Genomic DNA, 11,879 nt, shown 5'->3' with positions numbered 1-11,879 from the left:
CAGGAGTCTAGGGGTTTTGTCTTTTTTCTCTGGGATGCGCTGTTCCTCTCCAGGCATGGGACCACTTGATTGACACCTATGATAGATAAGGGGCTATTACCTCACCCTCTTAGACTGTGCATGTTCCTTCCCAGAGTTCAGTCTGTTATAATAATATTAATGAACTTCTGGGCATATGTACGACATTACAATGATGGTATAATGAGGCTAGGGTGAGATGGAGGTCGTTGTAGCCCTCTACTGCACAGGACGGGTCTAATTTATTGTCTTTTAGTCTTCACACAGTGGCTAACGGTTAGGGCAAATACAAGAAGAATTTGAGAGGTCTCCAGGCAAATGCTCCGCATAGATTGTGTTGGACATGCAGGAAAGCAGAGACCCAATTACCTGTTTCTAACTGCCTGCCTTGTTTCTCCTGAGAGACATGATCCCCATAAATCTCCGTGGGGAATTGAGGGACAGGAGGTCTCTTTTTTCTGTATCTGCTTCAAGCTGAAAAGGGGGTAGAGCTGTCTCTACCTAATGGGGATTCACAAAACTCTCACTCTACCTGATCTTACCTAAAAAGAGAGGTCTCATATCTGCCTTGGTCGAGGTGAACTGGAAACCTTGCTGGGACATAATTCATATCCTGACAGTCCCTAATGAGGAGAGACAGATGTTAGTTAATAAATTAAAGCACTGGCTCCAAAAATAGGACTCGAAGCCCAATTATCTTAACTTTATCCAGGGGTTAGGTATGGACTGGCCTGGAGGAGTGTTAAAACACATTTGGTGTCTGGGGTGGTATTTATTTATCCAAGAGTTAGGTCTGGAATGGGTCGGGGGAATGTTGGGCTACAATGATTATAGCTCACACACTTTCACATAGTTATTAAGCAGGGGTGAGAGACATTCTGTGATTTAGGTTAGGAGCAATCTTTGGTTTAGGATTTAGAAACTGATTAGAAGAATGATTGAAACCAGGGACTAAGGAGCTAAGAAACTAGGGAAAAGGAGACTTAAAATTTTTATATTGAGGAGACTTAAAATTCCTATAGTGAAGTGACTCTCCCATATCACTTTTGCTTCTAATAAACTGCTTTTTCACCACTATATTTCTATGTCTCATTCAATTCTTTGCTCAAGATGCCAAGAACCGCACCGAAAAGGGTCTGCTGTCTGGTAACAGATTGATAACATTAAAAAGATCAAGCCCCAGTGTTGGGGACAGAATGAAAAAGGGATCTACTTATACACTGCTGATGGGACTGCAAACAGTATAATCTTTCTAAAGGTAATTTGGTTATATTAAAATTTTAAATGTGCATTCTTTCTGATCCAGCAATTTTAAGGAATTTAGCCAAAGAAAACAATGAAACTGTGACAAGGATATTTATGGTGTTATTTACTTATTTTAAAAATTGTGTTGTTTAGAGTAGAGAAAAATTACCCAAATGTTCATAAGTAAGGAATTGGCAAAAGAAATTATTGTACAGCTGTACAATAAAAACGATACAGCCAGAAGGATAAAATAGATCAATAAGTGTTGTAGTGGAAAAATGCCCATGTTTTAAGTGGGAAAAAATAAAAAAGATGACCAAAAGTAGGTTTGGCATTAGCTGTATTCAGTTGATTCAGCTTCAAAGATCAGAGTCCTAGGACTTCAGAAGGCCAGAGTGCCAGTTCCTAACCCAGAATCAAAGTTGTGCAAGATGAGGGAGGAGGTTGGCCATGAGCCTGCGGTGGGGGTGGGGATTTCTTTTCCAACTGCCACAGCCCTGACAGAGCCCAGGAGTCAGATCCCTGCAATGGAATCTGACTTCCTTCTCTGGGCAGAATGTGGGTGAGGTTAAAGTCCTGGGTATGTGCTGGTGCCCTTCTACTTCATCAGGGTAAGAAGGTGACTTCTCTGAGTTCTGCTAGTGCTGGGCTTTGGGAATCTGATTTCCTTTTACTAGGGAATCTAGCAGAAAAGTCTTTGCCATAAGGCTGCTGCCTTTTAGCCCTGGACCAACTATAGGCAAACCACTTGTCTTGGTCATATTCTATTAAAGGAGAGATATTTGAGTCCATGTCTTTTTTTGTTTAATATTTTTTTATTTTTCAATTGCAGTTGACATACATTATATTAATTTCAGGTGCACAACATAGTGATTAGACATTTATATAACTTATGAAGCGATCACCCCAATAAACCTAGTACCCATCTGATACCATATGCAGTTATTACAATATTAACTATATTCCTTATGCTATACTGTACATGCCCATGACTATTTTGTAACTACTAATTTGTACTTCTTAATCTCTTCCCCCTTTTCACCCCCCCCCAACCCCCCTCCTAGCTGGCAACCATGAAATATTCTCTTATCTATGAGTTTGTTTCTGTTTTGTTTGTTTGTTCATTTTATTCTTTAGATTCCACATATAAGTGAGATCATATGTTGTTTGTCTTTCTCTGACTTACTCCATTCAGCATAATACCTTCTAGATCCATCCATGTTGTGGCAGATGGCCAGATTTCGTTCATTTTTATGGCTGAGTTGAGTCCATTTCTGAGGGGCAAGAGGATCATAAAATTTCAGAGTCCCCAGAAATAAAATAGCAGGCACTTAACACTGATTAAGCTTCACATAGGGCCTGGGCTTCCAGTAAGATCCTAAAAAGCAAAATAGTGCCTTCATTATATGAAATATTTTGGGATCTGAACAAGCTATTAATACTTAACTGGCCAAATTAGTAGCTAATTAGAGCTTTGGAACTCCCTGGCCAGGCCCTGTCTGAAAATCCTCTTGGAGCTGAAGTAATAAATCCAGTTTATAACTCTTACTGGTCAAAAACATTCTCCAGTAAAAATCACCACGTTGGTTTTTCCCACCTAAGGTACTAGGGTCCCAATTTGTACACACTTAAAAAATGCCTGCAGTTCTCTTTTTTTTTGTCCAGAAAGGACAGAAGTCACAGGGTGATTTTCAGGCATAGGTTAATTATATAATTAAAGCTCCCTCCTGTCAGCAATTCTGGGCCCCATTCAGACTAGAGCGTCTGTGGTTGGTTCAGTTTTAGTGGCGCTGACCATAATGTTTTTTGCCCCCAGGGAACTCAGAAAGTAATACTAAATACCTGGGAGGGCTATTTTTAATTTTATATGTAATGTTCTTGCTAGCCTATGGTGAAAGACAACAGGACCCCCAGTTCTTGAAAGGAGGGAAATTGAGACATTGATTAATACAGCACTTTCTTTGCTCCTGATATGAATAAAAGATTTATACACCTATGATAAATACAGGTGTACGAGGTGAGGGCAGGATCCCATCAGCCTCCAGGCTCCAACTTGGTGCCTTTTGCATCCTTATGACACTCAACAATAAATCAAATGTGTGGCTAGCCCCCTGAGAGCAATGCCCGTCTGTCTGAGGCATGTATGCATTTATTGCACATACTCTGAGCACTGCTTACAGGTTAAGTGTTGGACACTGGAGATGCAGAGGTGAAGATATGGCCCTGCCCTCAAGGAATGCAGTCCAGTGCAACCGTTCTCAATCTGTTTTCTCTTCAGTGCTATGAGGTACTACAACCATAACCTTGACTCACTAAGATCATGGTCTGTTGGGGGGGGGGGAGAAATAAAGAAATAATTAGTAACAACAGAATATGATAAGTGCTATCAATGATAGAAATAAGCACAGGCTATGGTAGAAATACAGAATGAATATCAAAACTCAGATTGAGAATGGAGAGGTTGTCAGGAAAGTTATCCTGGATGGTGACACTTGACCCAGTTTTGAGAGACAAGTAGGAGTTAGGCAAAGAAGAATAAGCCAACAGAATGTGGAAGACCTGTAACATCATGATACACTCAGGAATTACACAGATGCTTTATGGTTAGAGGAGCGTAGAGTGTATGTGAGAGAAGAAACACAAGGCGTCAAATCGTGGATGGCCTATATGTCAGGATAAGGAAGGTTATGCTCAACATTATGCTAAGCGAAATACTCTAGCGAGATACTAGCAAGAGATTTGTAAATTATGTCACATAAGGAGCAGTTGTGGAAATGGAGCTGTTAAAGCTAAAGAAGAGAAGACTTAGGGGAGAAAAATCTTCTGGTTTATAACATCTGCAGAGTTTTTTATTCTGTGTTACTTCAGAATTAGAAAGGGCCAACTTTTATCCTGGCTTGGTGAACCATACATGATGAGCAGATTAGGGGCAGGTTACTAGATCTCCATTAGCCTCTTTGGTCAGGTGCCTAAACTGTTCAACCACATGGAGTAGTACTGCCTCCTATCCCACTCTGGTCCTAGAGTTCTCAGGTTAGGCTCCACTTGTCAGCCCTGATGTTCCTCTGGGGAAGGTGGAAGGAGAGAATGTGGATAAGCCTCTAGTTGCAGAATTACAGCTTGCAGAAGGTCAAGGGAACATGACTAAGGGCGCCATGAAAGGCGGATCCCCAGCTTGTGGTTAGAGGTGTGGTTGAGGCTAGGAATGAATCAGTTAAGCCTTTTTGCCCAGAGGTAAAGCTCTCTTTTTCTACCTGTCTGTTTTCCCAGAGCTGTTTGTCCTTGTGTAGAGCATATAGAATATATAATACATGTGGATTGAGGTTTGCAGAACAAGTTGTTTACTAGTAGGGACAGAACTATGGCCGCACATGTGTGAGACTGATAAGAGTGAAGTGAGGGTAAACATTTTTATGTTTAGAGCATGTACATGAAAGTAAACATGTTTATGTTTTTGTGTGAAACAGAGCATAACAAAATTGAGTGGTAAACACATTCACCAAAACAACTTCTGGTTATCACCTAAGAGGTAAAAAACTCCTGGCAAACAACTTCTGGTTATTACCTAAGAGGTAAACAAATCCAAGGAAAAGAGGATAAAAGAAGAACTCCAGAGCAATGCTGTGAGAAGTCTGAACGGGCACTCCAACTAAGACCCTCTGCAAGGTACAAGCCACCATATTCCGGGATTCTCCAAAGTTCTTCCTTGCAAGACCAGCTTGCCTCAGACCCATCATGGGCCCAGTCGCCTCTCCTAGACCAGGGACCTTCACCACCTCAATTGACTCTGGGACTTAGTTCATTATTAAATTCTATTCTGGGCCAGCCCAGTGGCTCAGGTGGCCTCAGTGCTGTGGCTCAGAATCGTGCTCTTAATGCTGAGGTCGCTGGTTCGATTCCCACATGGGCCAGTGAGCTGCGCCCTCTACAGCTAAGATTGTGAACAATGTCTGCCCTTGGAGCTGGAGTGTCATGAGCAACCGAGGTTGGCATGAGTTGCTGTGGGCTGCAAGAATTGGCCAGTGACCAGCATGAGTGGCCGGCAGCTGGGGGGAGCGCAAGGCTCATAATACCAGCATGGGCCAGGGAGCTGTGTTCTACACAACTAGACTGAGAAGCAACAGCTTGAACCGGAGCGGGGTGGGGGGAGGCGGAAGAAGGGGAAAACAAAAAAATTCTATTCTATTCTGTATAACCTTTTGTGCTTACCAGAGCATTGGCCTCTGGAGGGACATTGGTTCCCAAATAGAGCTGTGTTACTCACTGTATCTGAACCTGTGTGCCAGGCCTTTGTTCCCCACTCGCGTCATGAGTACCACGCAGGGACGTAGGGCCCTGCCGCAGGGTTAATGTCCCCTTGACTTTCAGGAAGAGACTGAAATGTAGCAATTGCCCTTACAGGCGCTCGCAACAGTCCTTTGTCTCCCTTCTTCTCCCATCTGTCAGTGGCAGAGTGGCCCTCAGAAGACCAAGCCAGAGTGTCATTACAATGGGTGAGTCTTTCTAGTTCCAACATTATCACTCTTCTAATTTCAGTGCTTCTGACAAGCAAGGCACTCTTTTCTGGAAGATTTGGCCGAGATGTCTAGAAGTAAAGTATGAATGCATGAAAGAGATATTTTTTCCCTGCTTTCAGGGGAAAGAGAAGACACTTCCAGCCAGACAAATGGGACAGAAGATTAGATACACTAGGAGTCCTTAAGTCATTTATTTGCCTTTCTCTAGCTCAGAGGTTCTTGACCTAGGGAAATTTTGCCCCCCCCCCAACACTTGGCAATGTATGTGTGGGGTGCTACTGGCATCTAGAGGGCAGGATATTATTAATCATCCTATTATAGCCCCTCCCCCAACAAAGAATTATCAGACACAAAATGTTGGTAACACTGAGGTTGAGAAATAACTAATAAATGCTTATGTTTATAAGGATTTGGTTGGGGAGGGGGGTGGGGCTTGAGCAATAGTCCCTTAGGGATCAGGTGGCTGCAGGTAAAAACCAACTTTAATTCTAAAATGTAGGTTGCAAGTCTCCTGCTAGTCTAGCTTGCAACTATGCCATGGTTGATTCTGTTTAGGCACTTCCACTTTACTGCTCAGGTTTGGACTGTATCTATGTTTTCATTCCAGCTCTCCTAAAATTGGAGGGGAAGGAAGATGGAGGAAAAGATGAAAAATCAACACTTTGATGGTTTCTAGTTAGGTATGGGAGGATGTAAACTTGAGCCTAAAATCAAGAGTTCAATATCCTAACTACATGCCTCATTGAATTGTGAACAGCAGCTGGCTGGACAATGGCAGAAGAATGACAAATACCTAATCACACTTGACCTAAAGGTAGGAGTCTGATTTAAAATGTGGCAATTGGGATGTTAGATTTGTAAAAATAAAAACCATAAATATGAGTGGAAACAAGTTCAAATAAACTTAGATTAAAAGCTACTTTAGATACATTTATTTTTCGGTGAACTCAAATGATGGGTTGAAGCCAAACCAACCAATTTTAACACAGTAGTAATGATAATGATGATGATGATAGGAATGAGCATGTGCTAAGCATTTACTCTGTGTCAGAGATCTCTGTCATACCATTTTAATGAGAGCTGAGACTGAGAGAAGTTACATGGGATCTCAGTTACCTATGTTTGTGTAACAAACTACTCCAGAACTTGGTGGGCAGGCCAGGGCAAGGAGACAGTTGCACTGTATTCTACATGGTAGTACCACAGTTCTGTGCAGCCGAATTGCTCCATTCTTCTAGGGGTAACAGACAGCCCAATATGAACACCTGGAGTAAGGTAATCCAGACAGAAAGGGGTAATCAGTGAAGTGTTCAAGCCAAGGCCCAGGGGCTGTTAGGTCTATTTAAGAAGAGATTCTTGTAACAGGTAGAAGGTTGGATGTTAATTTAAGCTCCATGTTCAGTGCAGGGCTAGGATAATACATGGCACATAGTGGGAACTTAATAGTTAAATTAGTTAACTTAGTTAACTATGGTTCCTTCCAACTCTGAAGGTATAGGACTCTATATTTTTTGAGGAGGTAACAGTTCATAAGTAAATATTTAGTTATGTAAGTAACCAAGAGTTATACATCACTTCACAAAAGGTCTACAATACCAAAAATATTACTACAAATAAGGTTGCTGTGTTACCCAATTCCAAGGGCACTATTGTCATAGAATACAATGTGTATATCAACCCCTGAAGTTGTACAACACAGAGGCCTTTATTATAAATATGAGGCAGTTTTAATAAAACAAATTGCCACCTCTAGCAAGGATAGAAAAACAAAACAAGAGTCTCTTTATCAAGCATTTCAACTTTCTTACATGGACACAGCCAAAATCCTAAGTTTCTCCTTTCAAATTCCATCAAGTTCAATCACTCTAGTTGCCTATTCACAATGTCCTCCTTCTTTCCTTCCTTCCTAACAGAATTTCAATTTTGTTAGGAATGGTAACATGACCAACTAATAGACAGTTTCCAGCCTCCCTTATACAGTTAGTAGAAGCCATATGCTATGGTTCTGGCAAATGATATGTAAACTGAGGGTTTCTGGGAATGCTTTGCTTCTCCATTATAGTCCCTACCCCCTCTGGTTGCCTTTTTCTTTCTTCCTGTCTGGAATATAAGTATAATGTTGGAAGTAGAGCAGACATTTTATGATTGTAAGGTAATCATAAGAATAAAAGCTGCATGCTAGGGATTTGGGAACAGAAAGTTAAAAGAAGTCTGGATCCCAGATAGTAGCATGGAATAACCATACCAGCCTTGGACTGCCTACTTATTAAATGAGAAAAATTAATCCACTATTTGGTCAGCTCGTTGTTTGAGTTTAGTCTGTTATTTGCAGCTGTATTCAATTCTAACAAACATATCCTTGATAACAGTGTTTCTCAAATTGGTGTCTGTCATGTCCCAAATATAATTTTATAAATTGAATTCTTATAAATTTAAGGATTCAAGTGTTCTCTGAGAACTGTTAAATGTAATGTTTTTGTCAGTGATAATTAAAAACTTACCATAAAAATATTTTGAATCATCTGGATGTCCTTATAACTGAGTGCTGCCCTGTGATTTTGATTTATATGATTGCATTTGTTGTTACAATTACATGAAAGCATTTAGCTTTAATGGTTTACAGGCTTAACTTTAATGGTTTGAGTATATGGCAGGCTGCTGTTAGGTTAGCAAGTATTAATGTTAAAATGATCACTGTTTTAGGACATCTGCTTTATACTCACATTGAATTGCCTTACTTGTATATAGCTATGAAGAAGGGGAAATGGCTGTTGATGAGTTAGTTAACTACCACAGCAAATCAGTGCAATGATGTAAATACTGCTTTGTTAAGTGAAGGCCAGATTGTGTCCAAGAACACTGTATGAACAAAGGTTTCTTGCTAGCTTGAACGGAGAAAAGTAGTGGGAGTATTGAGTCACCATCACACGCATAGGCAGTATATGAGGTCAGGCAATTAAGTTTGTGAACTCATCCTAGAAAAAGTGCTACATACCTCATTGCTGAATATCACTATGGTCACCTTCGAAGTACTTCCCTTGGGAAGCTATGCACCAACACTGGTGCCTTGTCCACTCTTCAAATGAATTTTGGAACTCTTTTTCTGGAATAGCCATCAGAGCTGTCATTGTATCATGTTTCCCGAAAATAGGACCTAGCCAGACAATCAGCTCTACTGCATCTTTTGGAGCAAAAATTAATATAAGACCTGGTCTTATTTTACTATAAGACCTGGTATAATATAATATAATATAATATAATATAATATAATATAATGTAATAAATACTGGGTTTTATATTAATTTTTTGCTTAAAAATATGCTTTAGAGCTGATTGTCCGGAAAGGTCTTATTTTCAGGGAAATAGGGTGTAATGCAGGGCCTCTGGTCCCACTCCTCACATAAGAATGCAGGATATGGTGAGGCCAAAAAGGAACAAAAGAGCCATAGATAGGGGAGTCATACCACTATATTCTAGATGGCGGCTGGTCGAGACACAAAAGCAAACATCCGGCAGTACCCCAACGCGGGGTCTTCCTGCACTCCAGTCTCACCTGCAGCCGGGCGAGACACAGGAAGTAGGATCCACGCAATCTGTAATCCACCATCCACGCTTGCTAACCCCACTTGCTAGCCACAATTCGTCGTCCGCTTCTCTGCCAACCAATCCACCCACCCTATACCGTAGCCATGGCAGTTATATTAGCTAACAGCTGATGGCCACCCAGCCACAGCGAATGGCCATCTGATTACAGCTGGTGACCATTTAAAAACCGAGCCAGCACCTTTCCACATGAGGCTGAGAGCCTGGAAACTGCTCTCTGGGACTCTGTCCCCGCACAGGGTATTACCCTTGATGTCCACAATATCATAAAAATGTCTTCCTTTTAATATTTCCTTTATCTTTGGGTAAAGAAAGAAGTCATTGGGGATCATATCAGGTGAGCAGGGAGCGTATTCCAAGACAGTTATTTGCTTACTTCCTAGATACTCCCTCACAGACTGTGCTGTGTGAGCTGGTGCATTGTCGTGACGCAAGAGCCATATGAATTGTTGGAGAAAAGTTCAGGTCGTCCAACTTTTTCACTCAGCCTTTTCAGCACTTCCAAATAGTAAACTTGGTTAACTGCTTGTCCAGTTGGTACAAATTCGTAATGAATAACCCCTCTGATATAAAAAAAAACAGTTAGTAACATGGTTGCAACAAGTTCGCGAACTTAATTGTCAGACCTCTTAGGTATGTGGAACCCAGAAGAAAATGCACTGTAGCATTAAGACCATATTCATATTCCTGGAGGGTACTGCTTTCAGGAAACTCATCTTGTATGTTTCAACTTGCAATAGTTCATCAGCAGCAAGGGTAGTAGTAATTAACAAAGAAAATATTTTCAAGAAACAGTATTTTAACTTATTTTCAACACTGCATCCTGGAGCAACCTATTAAAATACTAAATAGTCTGAATTAAAAAATGAAATAAAATTAAAGTTAATAAATTAAACCAGTCTAATATATGGTGATGGAAAGAGAACTGACTCAGGGTGGTAAACACACAATGTGAGATATAGATAATGTATTACAGAATTGTACACCTGAAATCTATGTAATTTTACTAACAATTGTCACCCCAATAAACTTTAATTAAAAAAAAATTAAACCAACATGGGGGGGGTCCTCAAGAATATTTTTTCTTTCACAAGGGACCTCTTGTTACTGACATGTTTGAGAATATTACTTTAATAGATGGAGGGAGCTAAATCCTCTGAAAAACTGGACTGGGAATCAGTGCCTTGCCACCAAAGAAGAGTCTTACTTATTTTAATTGTACAGAGAAAATAGAGAAAATATTTAAGGACCTCACTTCTAAGAAATAGAGTAAAATGCAATTAATGCATTTTCTCAATAGCTGCCCTGATTGCAAGCAATTCTTCCTAACAAAGTCCCACATAAAGCCCTGGGCAACCAGCAACTTAGATTTTTTTTTTTTTTTTTAAAGGATTTTAGAGAAAATTTACTAAGTAAAATTCACAGGTGGAAGATTGTATATCCACTAACTGATTTCTTAACTTATTTCTTTTTTGTTTTTTTTGTTACCCTTTCCTAGGTGCAACAAACTTCAGTGCTGAGGGCAGTGACCAAAGGAAATTATTCTTGGTAGAAACAGTCCATCTTCATGAGTCACCCTTCACCCACAAAATGTTATTTTTGAGTTGGCTTTCATTGCTTTTTTACCTCCTCCTATCTTCATAGAAATTCTCTGAGGTTCTAGTCTTAGTTTACCTCTTTCCACTTTCTCAGGAATTGCATTTACTCCCTCAGTTTCAAGTATCCTTGATATTGTGAATGATTTAAAAAAATATAATTAATTGATTTAACAAATATCTATTGTACCTATCATGTGCCAGGAAACATGCTGCTAAGTACTAGGGTTATAACATGATGAACAAGACAGGCAGGGTCTCTGCCGTCTCATAGGCTTATCCTCAAATTTACACATTTCTAACTTCCTCCTGGAATTCCTAATTCAACATGCCCCAAAGTAGGCTCTTTCTCATCTTCTCTAAAACTGGTTTCACTACATTTCTGTGAATTACCCCACTCTTCATCCAATTTAGTGATTCTTGAAAATACCTCAGTAGATGGTGTCTTATTCATCTTTGCATGTCTGGTACCTAGCAGAATATAGGCCTCCTGTAAATAGAAGAATAATAAATACGTAATTAAACCTCTGTGCTGCTGATTCTCAAATGTACATCTCCAACGGTGACTTCTGGACACCTCCACCTGGATGTTTTGTGAATATCTCAAGGTTGTTTGCTTCAACCCAAATTGATTATCTTTTCCTTTAAAAGAGGGGTCAGGGGTAGGGTCATACAGCCTGGCCAGACCACCGTAAAGCACAAGTCCAGGGGCACCATTCACATTATAGTCTATATAAGTATCACATTAGTATATTGTGCAACATGATGGCTCTGCTACCTGGGATGGCAACTGACTCCAACAACTATTTGCTGTGCCCTTGGACAATTTACTTAAATTCTTTGGGCATCAGGCACCTCATCTATAAAACACATAGTGTTCAATAAATGCTTGTCATTTTTA

At 40.3% G+C, this 11,879-nt stretch overlaps 2 long non-coding RNA genes across 2 annotated transcripts; one reads left to right on the top strand and one right to left on the bottom strand.

Annotated features, from left to right (window-relative positions):
• Positions 1-5,502: 5,502 nt before the first annotated feature.
• On the top strand, positions 5,503-11,635 carry LOC141572089 (uncharacterized). Its single transcript, XR_012497206.1, has 3 exons — positions 5,503-5,756; positions 6,388-6,594; positions 10,882-11,635. It is a non-coding gene; the product is annotated as an uncharacterized LOC141572089 (long non-coding RNA).
• Positions 6,587-11,468, bottom strand: LOC141572090 (uncharacterized). Its single transcript, XR_012497207.1, has 3 exons — positions 11,409-11,468; positions 9,760-9,946; positions 6,587-7,045 (listed from the first exon to the last, which is right to left on the bottom strand). It is a non-coding gene; the product is annotated as an uncharacterized LOC141572090 (long non-coding RNA).
• Positions 11,636-11,879: the final 244 nt, after the last annotated feature.

This window comes from Rhinolophus sinicus, linkage group LG06 (genome assembly GCF_036562045.2).
Source record: "Rhinolophus sinicus isolate RSC01 linkage group LG06, ASM3656204v1, whole genome shotgun sequence".
Classification (NCBI taxonomy): Eukaryota; Metazoa; Chordata; class Mammalia; order Chiroptera; family Rhinolophidae; genus Rhinolophus; species Rhinolophus sinicus.
This window is presented reverse-complemented; position numbering and strand designations above follow the sequence as displayed.